This window comes from Narcine bancroftii, chromosome 10, assembly GCF_036971445.1.
Source record: "Narcine bancroftii isolate sNarBan1 chromosome 10, sNarBan1.hap1, whole genome shotgun sequence".
NCBI classification, from domain to species: domain Eukaryota; kingdom Metazoa; phylum Chordata; class Chondrichthyes; order Torpediniformes; family Narcinidae; genus Narcine; species Narcine bancroftii.
In genome coordinates, this window is record NC_091478.1 from 106,437,940 (window position 1) to 106,453,876 (window position 15,937).

Below are 15,937 nucleotides of genomic sequence, written 5' to 3' on the forward strand. Positions count from 1 at the left end.
GTATTTTTGTTGAATGACAACATTGTCTGACTGGCTTAATGCAACCTAGATTGTATACCTAAAATGGATGAGAGGGGGGGGTGGGGGGGTGGCTTGGGAGGAGGGGGGGGGGAGAAAAAGTCACTGTATATGTGTGAAAAAGAAATAGTGTATATCATGGCTAATGTGATTTATGGTGTGAAAAATAAAAAAATTAAAAAAAAAAAGAAAGAAGGGCCATAGCCTCTACATCATTCTAAAATAATCTTACAACTTCTTTGTCAACAAAACAACTGTTTTGACATTTCATTGTCGATGTTTAGATCCTTGGGATACGACTATGTCTGTTTCCATTTGCTCATTCATTTTGCTTCATAATTAAACTCCTACTGTTCTTTAGTGCCTTTCAAGTGCAGCAGCGCCTTCTAAACCTATGATTTCCATTGTTTATAAGAGCAAGACAGCAAAGTCATGGGAATTCCATCTGGTCCAATTCACATACTATTCTGACCCAAACTTTGAGTATGAATGTTTTATTGCTGCTGAGTTCCAGACTTTGATTTCAGCAGGTGCTATCATTATGCAGGCTGCAGCAGTTCAAAAAGGTTGGGTCATTGCTATCTTTTCTCTGGCAACCACCAATGACTGCAGCTTTCCTAATGACACCCATGTCCTAAAAGCACGGCAAACATCAACATTTTACTTATTGCAGTTGGAGTTGGTCACTCTCTGGCAAATTCACTTCTGTTTTTTAACAATGTTTTGCTGCTGTAGTCGTTCTGGAATGGTAATGGACCTTTTGGCACAGGCAGCCACACATGCTGGTGGCCTTCAGTAGTTAATTCTTGTCTGATGCCAAGTACTGTTCCCTGTAATCAATGCACAAATCAATGCTCATTAAACTGTGGTTTTCTGACTAGTTGGTTCCACCTTTCACCACTGCCAATGTCATATCATCTCATCCACATGGTCAAGTAACCAATTTCTAGTCATTAAAGTGGCAAGCGGATCAAAGTTTTATTGGATGCATTAATTTATCACCTAATTGGGTTAGGATAGAGTATGTATTGAATAAGCATGTTAACATCTCAAATAAATTTGTGTTTGCTGATTATATTAAGTTAACCACACAAGGCAATCCATTTGAAGCAATAAAAATAGTTCTTGAAATCATTCTGCACATCGCAGCAAAATGCTTCCAAATCTATTGCTTCTAAGGCAATTACTTCCATCGAAATTGGTCTCAGTACAGTTTCGTGAATTAACGGAACACAATCAACACCCGTATTTCTTGGATGTTAAAGTCACTTCGTACCTTGAAATGACTAACAAAAAGCTAGTGACCAAGGTAAACATCAGAAGAAACTGGTACAATGAAAATAAAAATAAAATGTGGATGCTTGATATCTGATATAAAAACAGAAAGTGCTGGAGGTTCTTGGTCACCATCTGTGGAAAAAGAAACAGCCAATGGCCCTTCAAACTGGAACAGCATGGATAAGCAATTTTTCTACCCTCTGTAGATTGGCCCTGGCACTGGAAATCTGAACTGTGCTCCTGTTTACCATCAATAGATAAATAAAGATGGTCTAAAATCAACGCAATTCCCATGGCTACCAGTGCAATTGAATTGGAAACACAGAAATGTTGGAGGAACTCAGCAGGTCTCACACTGTCTATAGGAGGTAAAGCTATATAACTGATGTTGAGGAAGGGCTCAGGCCTGAAATGCCGGTTATATACCTTTCCCTCCAATGGATGCTACAAGACCTGCTGAGTTCCTCCAGCATTTCTATGTTTTTACTTCAATCACTGTGTCTGCAAACTTTTGTGTTTTAGTCCAATTGAATTGTCTGGTCATATTTCACAAGTCCAAGATCATGGGTGACCCTGCACTGTCGATTGGATGCTGGAAGGTGACAGAACAAAATCTGTCTGCATCACCAATACCAGATAAAATTTGCTCGAGGATCAGTGCATCAAGATTCTGGGTTTCTGCCAGCAATATATATTTGGATAGTTTTTCATGCACATTTGCAAAGGTCATCAAAGATGCAGTGAGTGGGATTGCAACTGAAAGCCTGAATTACGTATTATGGAGGGAATGAAGCATTCACTTAGCTGGCCCAGAGAAAAAGAACCAGATTTCAACCCTCAATGTTAACATGCACTTTTCTGCCATCATTAGTACAAGCCACATCAAAGAGGAACTACTGTAAATTCAAATGGTTTTGTATTAAACCATTGGTCTTAGTTTTCTTATTTTAAAAAAAAATCACTTGCTTCATTTGAAATAGTTTGAACTTCCTGAATTAAACATTAATTTTAGATGAATGTGTTTTATGGCTTGTGGGTGGGTCAAATTCCTTGCAGTGAGAAATCTAGTCTCATGGTTGTTAAATTTTTTGCTTATGTGGAGGGGTTATTTGGCTTTTATTAATGATTAAACAATTTTCCTGTTTCCTTTTGGCTGAAACATAGATTTAGTCTTGCTCAAAACTGCCTGCTTTTTAAATCTATCTATGAATTTTATTGATTAAGTCGTGAGAAATGTTGCATCCTTAATTGGCCCTGAACCTAGTGGCTGACTGGGTCAGTTCAGAAGGAAGCAACTCTGTTCTCTAGTTCTGGAGTCACAGAACAGTTTTTTAAAATTTCCAAAAATAAACTTTATTGACAACAAATTACTTACTAGAATGGAAACTGTTCAAAGTCTTTTCATAGTTGGAGGTTAATTTGGGTGTAATTGGGCAGAATTAGCTTCGACTGGAAATAACATTATATTGTCATATTCATATATTTCCATCAATGTGCATTGTTACACCTCGTCTTTATTTAGCACCCTTGCCACCTCTGTGGCACCTTGTCATTACTCCCCCTCCATTGTTTGAGGGACTTCCCCTCAGTCTCAGCCCCTCAATGCCTGGAAAGGGAAGGTGTGCCTTTCATCGTCTAAGTGAGAACAAGTGCATGCATAAACAATGCTAATTTTGGTGACTGCTAGATTGACCATTTCTTAATCTGCTCTGCTATCTTCACCAACCTGGTCCAAAAACAATAGTGGGAACAGAAAAGCTGCCACAAGACATTCAAAGTTACAGGTCTGCAAGGCCCTACAAAGATAATTATTTTCATATAGCACCTCACAGGGAACCTGTTACAAAGCTTACGGTTTACCAGAGAGCAGTAATCCCATCTTGCTGTACATCCGTTGAACATGGACTACCCCATAACAGGAAGTTAAAGCATAAAAGAGAAACCACCAGCACTGCCTGTGCAAAACTCTACAAATCTTCTGGCAGAATAAATGAACCAATATCAGCTTCTTCTATCAGGCCAACGTGCCCGGAATTGAGGTTCAAATTACTTGGTTCCAAAGGCAAGTCACAATGAGCTGTATGTATCATGGCAAGAGATTACTGGGTGATAGAGGAAGTGATTGAAGTATGTTTTCAAAGGTTTCTTGAAAATAGATAGCATGTAAAATGAATCTTGGGCCCATAACCATTCAAAGTAGAGAAGGGCCATTCAAGATGGGTTCAAGAACCTCAATTCCCTTCACTGGGAGCATGCCCAGTGTAAATGGTAGTAAGTGCATGGTCTCCCAAACTACTTGACCCATTTTCTATGTTGCTGTGAAAGAAAGATTCTGAGATGACGCGTGAGTATGAATACTTAGGAGAATATAAAACAAAAGTATATAGTTTCAGAATATACATCTCACCCATTTAATATAGAGATAAGGTGAAATTTCTTTCAGCGGATTGTAAAGTTTTGAACTCTATTCTGGAGATGGAGGAGGGGGGGTGTCAATGAATATAGATCACCCATGATCTTATTGACTGTAGGGAAGTTGGGGAGCCAATTAAGCAGCCCACTTTGTCCTGAATGATTCATGTCTCCAGGCAGGCACAGTGTTCCATTACATTCCTGGCACATCTGTATATGAATAAGGCTCTGGCAAGTTAAAAGGTCAGTTACTCACTGCAAGGTATCTCCAACTCTGCACTGCTCTTGCAGGAAATCTATTCATGGCTTTTTAAGAGCAGTTTCATTTCTGCTCAAAGATGGTTCACAGGGTTCTGGGTTGCCAGGCTTGATGATAAGGATGTGCAATTGTAGATGATGAGACTTTTAACTTGTTAAACATGGTCATTGTGAGATTCTTTTTATGGTACAAATTTCATTGGGCCTCTTATCAGCTCCTCTGAATGAGGCTCGTTTTTTAAGATACAAATTTAAATTGCTTTTCAAACCAAGGAGCTTCGATTGGAATTGGACTTTATACAAACATTGGCCAAATAATACTGTGATAATTGCTGAAGCAGCAGAAAATGGCAAGTCTTGGACACCTCTCTGAAGAACCCCTGCAGTAATATAAGAGAAATGCAAAGATGCTGGAGGAACTCAGCAGGTCTCGCAGCGACCATAGGAGGTAAAGATATATTACCAACGTTTTGGGCCTGAAAGTACTGAAATGTTGGTTATACAGTATACCTTTACCTCCTATGGACGCTGCGAGACCTTCTGTTCCTCCGGCATCTCTGTGCCTCTGCTACAATAACAGCGTCTGCAGACTTCAATGCTTCATTCCCTGCAGTGATAAACTTGGGCCCATAATACAGTCGATTATTTGGGGCGTCAAAATGGATTTCTTCCATTGAAACAATGAAATCTAGGCAACTAACTGCTGCTGGGTGAACCAAAGCTCCAGTGTTTATTTTCAGCTGGATAAATTGGGTTGAGAGGATTCAGAGAATTAAATGAGAAGTTGGAATCATTTATTGGAATCAACTCAGGCTTAACTCTATAATATGCATGTATTTTTGCTAGGAGGTCATGCTAGGTTTGCCCACTCAGCCCTCAATGTATTGATTTCTCTTCAAGTGTATTGATCCACCTCTTGAAGACGTCATCATCAATTCTTCAAAGTATTATGCAGTCTTTCTTTCCCCAAGCACTGTTGACTCAAGCTGTGATAATTGCGCAATAATCTGCTTTCCACATGTCTCCTTGATGGTAGTGACAGCCTTAATCGTCATGTAGGTTGAATGAAGGAATAAAGGACAGGTCTTTGCTAGGCTGCTGTTTTCTATAGTACTCGGAAGGACTTCATGTGAATTCAAATTCGTCCTCTTGGTGGGGGAATCCAGGACAAGAGGGCACAGACTTAGAATTAGAGGGGGACTCATTTAAAACAGACGAGGAGAAATTTCTTTAGCCAGAGGGTCTGGGACTGGTGGAATTTGTTGCCACACTCAGCTGTGGAGGCCTGATCGTTGGGGGAGGAGATTGCTAAGTATCTAATTAGTCAGGGGATCAAGGGATATGGGGAAAAGGCTGGAAATTGGAACTAGATGTGAGAACGGTTTAGGTCAGGGTGGAGTGGCAGAGCAGATTTGGTGGGTTGAATGGCCTACTTCTGATCCTTTATCTTGTGATCTCTTTTTATTTGAAATTTCCCTTATTTTCTAGTTTGATCAACTAAAATGTCACCAAAGGAAAAAGGTACTAATATTAACATTTTTGCATCATGCTCTGGACAACACCACAGAAGGTGATTAATCAGAACACTGCACCTCACATAAAATACAACCGAGCAACCTTTAAAAAACAGGAAAGAACCACAGCTTCGTCCTGTGGCTTTTCGACTTTACAACGACCTGAAGAGGAACCAAACAGCTGCCAATTCAAGAAAATTTCCAATAAAAATCGAGATGAGGACCTATTTAGACTATTTTCCCCAGAGAGAATGGATGATCAGCAGCTTTAAAGGAATGTTAGCAATACCACCATCAGGCAACAGAATAATAGTGAACAATAAATATTCATTTAGACCCGTGGAGAGCAGGGAGCAAAGCCTCAGTCACCCCCATGTCCAGACCGACCAGTTAAAAGGTTTATTTAAAATATCACAACCAAGGGGTCTGGACCAAGATGGTGACACCCATGATTGGCAGCGACCAAGGGGGGGCGGGCAGTGGTTGCAGACTCCGGGGAAGCAAAGGACTGGCACAGGGCATCAGAAAACAGGGAGACCACCCCTGTTTGAGAAGGAGAAGCAGAGGAGATGATCCACAGAATGGTGACCATGGCGGCAGACCGTGAGGGGCTATGAAGCTGAAGAACACACAGGAAGTGGGCTGCTGGTGGGTTGAGGCGAGTTACCCACATAGGATTCAGGCTTCTGGTGAAAGCAGTCAAAGGACTCACACCAGGCTGGAGACCGGCTGAAGGGGTACCAGGTATGAGAACTGGGATGTGAGAAGGAGGTTTCCTGATCATGTCAGATTGCTGATGGTTTGGACTGAAGGCTGAGCAGCAGCGGGAGAGCTGGAGGTGAAGCCATGGGCATTCAGTGACTTGGGGGCATTCTCTCTTGATTCTCTTCCTCTGTGGAAAATAGTGAGTCGCTGTCTACCTTATTGTAGACTGAAGGAAATTTCATGTAACATCAGATTTCCTGCTTTATTACTTGACAATAAAATAATCTTGAATGTATTCAGAAATGGATGGAGTAGTAGAAAGTGTCTAAAGATACAGAAGCACCTAGGTCAGCTGGGAAATGGATGGCAGCAGATGGAAGTTCATGCAGGTAAGTGTGACAGAATGCATTCTGGTCCACCCAATACTGACTAGATATGAACAGTATATGGTGAAGATCTATGGCTCACAGGAGATATGCAAAGAGATTCTGGGGAACAAGTACTGAGTTTCCTGGAGAATATGACACAGTTGGAGAGGGTAGCAAAGAAGGTTTGTGCCCACGTGTGCCTTCACAGACTGAAGCATTGAATAGAAGAGTTGGGACACCATGTTGCAGCTGGACAATGGCCAGGATTTGGAGTATTGCATGCAGTTCAAATCATCAGACAACAGGAAGCATAAGAAAGAGTGGAGAAGAGATTCACCAGGATGCTGCCTGGAATGAAGAGCTAGAATTTAATTTATTTGTTTTTTAAATTGTCATAATAGAGATGCTTAATTTTTCATGCTATCCAGGCAAGTCAACTCATAAAACCAGTTGTGCCATAATAAACAAATAAATAGTGCAGGGAGTTAAGTCAAATAGTGCAAGCAAAAGTGTAACAAAAACCAAGTGTAAGATATAAAGTACAGTTAAAACAATGCATGTGCATCATCTATTGACAAAGAGAGATTCATTTAAGAGTCCAATGACATCAGGAAAGAGACTGTCTTTGAATCTGGAAGTTCATGTTTTCAAGCAACAGAATGGGAAGAAGGGAGTGTGGCCGGAGTGGGATGAGCCCTTTGGTATGCCTTCCTGAGACAGTGGGAGGAATAGAGGGAGTTGATAAGGGGAGGTTGGGTGGCGGGATGCGAGAGGTTTTATTTATAAGGAGAGATTGGACAGCCTGGGTTTGTTCTCAATGAAGCATAGGAGGCAGAAAGGTGACCTTATGGAGGTCAAGAAGATTATTTTGGGCACAGAGGGGAGTTTGACAGTTGGTATCTTCCTTTCAGGCCAGGGGAATCTAAAGCTAGAAGGCATGAGTTAAATTTAGAGGAGATCTGAGGGAAAAGATATTCACAGGGGGTAGTTAGTATATGAAACAAGTTGCCAGAGACAGATAAAATGGCAGTGATTAAAAGGCATTTGACAGGTACTTAGATAGAAAGGAATAGAGGGACAGGGGCTAAATTGGAGTAGTGTGGATAAGCATCATGGCTGCCAAGACAAGTTGGGCCAAAGGACCCATTTCTGTAATGTGGTTGTACTTCGTGAGGAGCTTGGGGAGATTTGGTATGTCACCAAACACTTGCAAATTTCTTCAGGGGAACTGTGAAGAGCATTCTGGCTGTGGCATTAGATTCTGGTAACGAGGTGCCAATGCACAGGACAGGAAGAGGCCACAGAGAGATGTGAACTCAGCCTGTGCCATCCTGGGCATCAGTCTTCACTCCATTAAAGACATCGATAAGGGATGGTGTCTCAAGAAAGCATCTTCTATCATCATGGAACGACACCACTCAGGCCATGCCCTGGCACCAGGAAGAAGGTACAGGAGCCTTAAGACAAACATCCAACAATACAAAACAGCTTCTTTCCCTTGCCATCAGATTTCTGAATGGACAATGAATCAAAGACACTACCTCACTTTTTCTTGCACTAATTTATTTATTTTTAAAAATGTAACTTGTAGTAATTTTTGAACTTGTAATGCTGCCACAAAACAACGAATTTTGTGATGCGTGTTCATGATAATAAATTCTGATTCTGATATATATTTTTTGAAGTTTTGTCATATCTTCTCCTCTGCAGATCCATATACTTAGGGCCACGTGCAAAGGCTTCGACTCAACCAGAAATAGCTAAAAATATTCTTTTTGTGCAAAAACAAATTCCAGCTAAAGAGTTCCATTTGTGCTCAGAAGTTAAATTATTAAAATAATCAAAGAATAACAAAGTTTTTCCAACTCGACGGGACATATAGAGAGTCATTTGTTCAAATTCAGATTAATGTCAGAAACAACAAGCCACACAGATCTAATTTTGCACATTCTTTGAATAATTGGTATTACTAGAAATGTTCTTAATTAACCAGCAATAATCTGGGCTGATCATTATAATTTAATGACATTCCTTAGCTCTGGGAAATAAAAATTCAGCTACTAATGACCAATCGTTGTAATTTGTCTTTGGAAATTCATTTGTAATTACTGGGTTTGGCTGCTCTCTGAAATTACCCAGCAAGTCACTACAAAGGCAGTTATGGACAGACAATAAATTCTACCTCTACGTCTGCAAATGCAGTCAATCAAAATAAAATGGACTAACTACTGGTACAAAACTGCTCCAAGACAATTAATTATAACATCACCCCATCAATCTCTGAGATTATTACACTATCGGCTTGTATTCTATAGACATTCAGACAGAAGTATGGGTGTCACAAAACTCATACCATCAGGGCCCTTCACCATCAAACTCCACAACAACAAACTCAATCAGACTTATTTAAGGACTTGCTTTGCACAGTATTTATCATTGAATATTTATTTTCTGTATTGCACTATTTGTTTGCATTTCTCTCTTTAGTATACCTATTTTTTTTTGCATTACTAATAAATAGAGATTCTGCCTGGCCCAAAGGAGAAAATAATCTCAGAGTTGTATGTGATATCATGTCTGTACAAGATCACAAGATCTAGGAGCAGAAGTAGGCCCATCGAGTCAGCTCTGCCAGTCTATCATAAGCAGATCCTTCCTCCCACTCAGCCCCACTCCCTGGTCTTCTCCCTGTAACCCTTGATGCCCTGACTTATCAAATACCTGTCAATCTCTTGTGAAAGAATAAGTTACGAAAGTGTTTAAGGATTAATGGATTAGATAAGAATACAGTAGCTGCTTGTGCACTAGAATATAACTGCCTTCTTAACATCTGTGCCAAGCTGAGATAAGAGCTCAAGTATGTCAATAAACCTGGAGTTCAAGATACTCTGACTTCCCCAGAACAGTGGTAGACACATTACAAGGTAACAAGTCATTCAAGGGTATTAGAAACAGAATTACCTTTAAAGAAATTGCTCGAGACAAAAATTGAGAACAAAGAACAATTATTACAACAACAATGCAAAGTTGGGTGCTTCCCCTTACCCTGGGAATACACACATACACTGGGGCTCACCCAACTTTTATACAGTAAATTTCAGTATCAGAATACCCTCCCCCTTACATTCTTCTGCCCCCTGGATGGGTTTGGCAGAGGCAATCCTTCCTGCCTACGTGCAGTTTCAGTATACTTGGAGGACCAGGGGGTATCCTGTCGGTGTCCCTTCATGTTATTGTCCTTATTCACACCTTCCTGATTCTCGGAGCTACAGTCTCTTGGTATGTAGAGTTGGCTCATCCTGTCTAGGGTTGGCTAATTTAATATGTATAACTTTGTAAATCTGTGTAAGGTTAACTAATTAGATATGTAGAACTTGGCACTTCTGTCTATCCAGACTACCTCAACTTCATACATTCTATTGTTCCTTACCGCTCCTTATCTTATTCTTATGGAGGCTCATTGATCTTGTCACAAAGACTAGAAGATTCTTATGTTAATCGTGCTGACTCTGCTTTCCTGCATCCTAATTCCCAAGCTCATCCTGTTTGTACTGGTTACAGCCATTAACTGATGTATGAATTTTAGTTTCCTTCATGTTCATAATTTTAGATCAGTTTTCCCATCTCTCACAATCCTCACTTTTCTTTTAGATCAGTAATACTGATCTTTCACCATGATCAGTGTTACTGATCTCAATGTTACTGGTCTCAGTGTTACTGATCTCTCACAAGGGTGTGAAATTTGTAAGGGCCTCACGCAGATCACCGCCCAAATTGTGATAAATGTACGATGAACACCCTGACGCTTTTGCAAGTCATTGAACTCTTTCTTGAATCCCCTCACTCCCACCAGCATTACAAAGGGTTAATAAAGAAGCTGTTGTATGTTTAGGCAGTTCTGCTGTGCTTTCTGTCCTTTGTTTTCTTACAGCTGGGGTGATGTTAACACTCTGCCTTAAATGAACCCAATGACCTTCCTTCCACAGTCACCTGTGGTACAGGTTCCATGGACTCATGACCCTCTGGCAAAAGAAATTTTTCCGCATCCCTATTTTAAATTGACACCCTTTTATTCTGAAGTTGTGCCCCCTAGACTCCCCTACCATGGGAAACAACTTTGCCGCATGTACTCTGTCCAGACCTTTCAGCATTCAAAATGGCTTTATGAGGTCCACCTTCATTCTTCTGTACGCCAACGAGGAGAGTCCAAGAACCAGCAAACATTCCTCATCTGCTAACCTTTTAATTCTGGTATCACTCAAGTAAATCCTCTCCAAAACCAGCACATCTTTTCTCAAATAAGGTCCCCAGAACTACAGAGTACTGCAATGAGGTCTCACTGGTACCACAGAGTCTCAACATCACATCCCTGGGTACTATCCTTCTAGATATGAACGCCAATACTGCATTCGCCTTTTTCACCACCGACTCAACCTGGAGGTTAACCTTTAGGCCAGTGGTTCACAACTTTTTTTTCCACTCACATCCCACTTTAAGTAATCTCTATGCCATCGGGGCTCTGTGATTAATAAGGGATTGCTTAACGTGGGATGTGAGTGGGAAGGGAAGGTTGAGAATCACTGCTCTAGACCCAAGTGTTACTGAAATAATTTACTTGAAAAAAATTGTCATTGACCCATTTCCTTTGGAGTTATGAAACTGTGCACATAATGAGTCAATTAGGGACGATTAAAACAGTGGTTTTCAAACTTTTTCTTTCCACCCACATACCACCTTAATCAATCCCTTACTAATCACAGAGCACCTATGGCATAGGGATTACTTCAAGTGGTATGTGTGGAAAGAAAAAGATTGAGAACCACTCTTTTAGAGTATCCTGCAGGAGGACTCCCAAGTCCCTTTGCATCTTCAAGTCTTGAATTTTCTACCCATTGTAGAGCTCGTCGAAAGAACCAAAGACATTGATCCAAACCGAGGCTTTTATTAGCAAAAGACAGGAGCTCTTCACAGGTGGTCGACCAGTCCGGAATGATCCGACCTGGCTAGGGACACAACCTTTTAAGGCCCAGACAGTAAGCGTGGCTAAACTCTCAGCCAATCGCTGTAAGCACAGTCATTACACTCTAGATACTGTAACTATATACTTCAGTGATAGGTCTGTACTATCACACCCATCTAAATAATAGTCGACCAAAGTGCGTGACCGTCCACTTTCCAACATTGTATTTCATCTCCCACTTCTCTGCCCATTCTCCTTAACTATCCAAATCTCTCCGCACCCTTTCCGTATCCTCAGCACTACCTGCCCTACCACTTATTTTGGTATTATCTGCAAATTTAGCCACAAAGCCATCTATTCCAAGTCATTTACAAGTATGTGTTGCTTAACTTCCACGATATGTTCTGTGAAAATGAACGTTATGTGATGTGGACGTTGAGCAAACATCATATTATATACTTAGCAAAGCTACATGGGATACTGTAGTGTACCTGTAAACTTTTTATTTGTAAGTAGGGATCAGTGTAGGTACCTACATGGGGCTGTGGGGAGAGAGTGGGGCAGTGGGATCAGTGTGGGGACTGACAAAGGGCTTTGGGGAGAGTGCAGGGAAATGGGATCAGTTCAGTAGGTAGGTACCAATGCTGAGGTCAAGAGAAAACTCCAGCAGGTCGTTAACTCAGTCGGTGACATCACAAGCACCAGACTTCACATGCTGAGGACGTCTACAAAAGGTGGTATCTTAGGAAAGCAGCCGTTGTCCTCAAAGACATGCCCTCTTTACTCTGCTACCATTGGGAAAAGGTTCAGGAGCCTGAAGACAAGCACTCAGCGGCACAAGGTCAGCTTCTTCCCCTCTGTCATCAGATTCTTGAATAATCAATGAACCCAAGACACTACCTCACATTGACCTTTATTTATTGTTGTAAGGTGGTTTATGTGAACGTTTGCTCTGTGATGTTGCCAAAAAACAACAAATTTCATGACTTGTTCATGACAATAAATTCTGATTCTCAATGAAGTGATCTCCCAATCTGCATCAAATCTTCTCGATATAGAGGAGGCCGCGTCAGGAGCCCTGCAGATCGCAGATGATGCTGCTTCATTTGTAAGGACTATTTTGGAGCCCCAAATACTGGTGAGGGAGGAGGTCAAAGTGCAAATATAACACTTCTTGTGGTCATGGGAGTGATTGGGTGGAATGGATGAATAGATGAAGGAGTCCTGGAAGGACTCAAAAGTTGGTTAAGTTTCAGTTAATGGTGTCTTTCTTTATAACTAGGCTGTCAGTACATTTTGTTGGTGGTAGTTGGGATGGGGGCAAATCATGTATATTACATTTTTAATGCATTATTATGTGACAATAAAAGGAACCTTTGAACCTTCGATAATGTGTTCCTGGCAGATGCTCGGTCTTTCAGTAGACTGTGTAGCCCATTAAGCACACAACGTGGATAAAAAGAAGCACATGTTGATTGATAAATCAGGCAGACATACAATTATTACAGTAGACCATAAGAGATTGGAGCTGAAGTAGGGCATTTGGCCTATTGAGTCAGTTCCACATTCAATGATCAGCTGATCCAGCCTCCCACTCCGCCCGACTCTACAGCCTTCTCCCCACAACCTTCGATATCCTGTCCATTTAGATACCTTTTAGTCTCTGCCCTAAATATGCCTAATGATTTGGCCTTCACAGCCCTGCGTGGTAGTAAATTCCAGAGATTCACCACTCTGCCTAAGGAAACTCCACTTCACCTCCGTTTTAAATGGGCGCCCTTCAATCCTGAAATTGTCTGAGACTCCTCTACCATGGGAAACAACTTTGCCACATATACTCTGTCCAGGCCTTTCAACATTTGAAATGTTTCTATGAGGTCCCCTCTCATTCTTCTGAACTCCATGGAGTAGAGTCCAAGAGCTGTCAAACATTCTTCACCGGCTAACCTACTAATCCCTTCATTCCAGGAATTATCCTTTTGAAATTAATAATCAAGCAAGCTTGAGACTTTGCATTTTTTTGGACAACTGCATGTTACTCCAGTTTAATACTCCATTTTTTACACTACTACAACAGTGAACCCAACATTTAAAAGGAGCAGGAAATATGCAAGCACTCCAAACCCTGGTTCCAGCTGTAAACCTACACATGATTCTTTACCCCAGCCAGGCGCACACTTCAGACTCCTGGCTCAGACCCCACACACCTTGTATGCAGCTTGGATCACCAGCTCCTAGTCTTGACTAGTAATGAATGATCAGATTTCCAAACAACCAAATGCTGAATTTTAATTAATTGTTTTAAAATGTTGGATAATTGTGAAAAAACATTTATTTAATAAAATCATTTAATCTCAGATGGGAGCATTTCAACTGTATTCTTTCATTCCCATAGGCAGTAAGTTGTTCCGAGATTGTTAGAACTTCAAATTTTACAATAAAAAACTTTGGTCTCTTTTTCTTCAATTCAATCTCTTTTCTCAGTTGTTAATTCACTTTGTGCATTCAGTTGACTCTAATTAAGGGTGGCACAGTTGGTGTGGCAGTTAGCGCAACACCTTTACAGTGCCAACGAATGGGACTGGACCAGGGTTGAATCTGTTCCCCGTGTCTGTGTGGGTTTTCCCCGGGGGCTCTGGTTTCCTCCCACCATTCAAAACATACCAGGGTTGTAGGTTAAATTGGACGGCATGGATTCATGGACCAAAATATCCTGTTACCGTGTTGTATGTATGTCTAAATGTCTAATTCACCTCAGTTCCTTTATTTCTTTCTCCCTCTTTCTTTCTTTCTTTTCTTCTTTGGCTTGGCTTCGCGGACGAAGATTTATGGAGGGGTATGTCCACGTCTGCTGCAGGCTCATTGGTGACTGACAAGTCCGATGCGGGACAGGCAGGAACGGTTGCAGCGGTTGCAAGGGAAAATTGGTTGGTTGGGGTTGGGTGTTGGGTTTTTTCTTCTTTGTCTTTTGTCAGTGAGGTGGGCTCTGCAGTGTTCTTCAAAGGAGGTTGCTGCCCACCGAATTGTGAGGCGCCAAGATGCACGGTTGGAGGTGAGATCAGCCCACTGGCGGTGGTCAATGTGGCAGGCACCAAGAGATTTCTTTAGGCAGACCTTGTACCTCTTCTTTGGTGCATCTCTGTCTTGGTGGCCAGTGGAGAGCTCGCCATATAACACGATCTTGGGAAGGCGATGGTCCTCCATTTTGGAGACGTGACCCACCCAGTGCAGTTGGGTCTTCAGCAGCGTGGATTCGATGCTTGCGGACTCTGCCACCTCGAGTACTTCCTTTTTACATTTTGTTAATTAAGCAGTGTGGGTCCTGTTGTCTACCAAGGCCCTAGATGCCCTGTTACCATACAAATATCATTATCAGACTTCAGTTCAGCAAAGTATTTTCTATTATAGATGAACAGTCTAATGGTAAATGTAAATGCAAGCTGCTACTGTGTCTGAAGTATTAGCTAGTTTGTCTCACCATGATTATAACGCAAATGCTAAATTTATGTTGTGATGTCAAATAAGATCAGCTTTGACTGTTTTATCTTCTTTGCCTGCCTGCTGCAGTCTAGACTCACTCTATAAACAATGAATGGTCACTCAGGTAAGATGATGCACCTTGCTACTGGAACTCTATTCTGAAAGCAAAAGGACTCCTGGAGAATTTAGGGTGGCATGGGTGGTATAGTGGTTAGCACACTGTTACAGCGCCAGCGATCGGGACCAGGGTTCAAACCGGCACTGTTTGTATGTTCTCCCCATGTCTGCACGGGTTTTCCCCGGAGGCTCCTGTTTCCTCCCACCATTCAAAACATACTGGGGGTAAAGGTTAATTGGGTGGCACGAGCTCATGTGCCAAAAGGGCCTGTTAGTGCGCTGTCTAAAACCATGGCTGTTTATACCATTTTGATTTTCTTCCAGTGTATACTGCACAACACTTTGCACTGAAATTCAATTCTATTTCCTTATCATTAATAATCACATTCCATTATTCTTTATTTCATCATCCACCCATGCACCCCCCCATTCCCCCTGCCCTGTCCTGCATCCCTCCCCCCACCCCACCACAAGTTTGAATATCCTAGCCTTGCCAGGGCAGTTCCAGATGGGATGTAACTTAAACACTGCACGTCAAAGTGGGAATTCTGTGCAGGAAGGAAAATAGATGTTGCCACTTGCCTCCAGTGTAAATCTGAGACAATAGAATCAGAATTTATTGTCATGAACATGTCACAACATTTTTTTTGCGGAAGTATTAAAATGCAAATATTACTATAAATTACATTTCAAAATTTGATAAATAGTGCAAGAATATAGAAGAAAGTGAGGTGGTGTCTGTGATTCATTGATTATTCAGGAATCTGATGGCAGAGGGGAAGAAGCAGTCCTTTTGCCGCTGGGTGCTCATCTTCAGGCTCCTGGAC

General features: G+C 41.5%; 1 protein-coding gene across 2 annotated transcripts in view; it reads right to left on the reverse strand.

Moving 5' to 3' along the window:
- The window catches only part of klhl36 (kelch-like family member 36), a 149,617-nt gene that overhangs the window by 125,139 nt on the left and 8,541 nt on the right, over window positions 1-15,937 (reverse strand). The gene's annotated exons all lie outside the window — the stretch shown is intronic.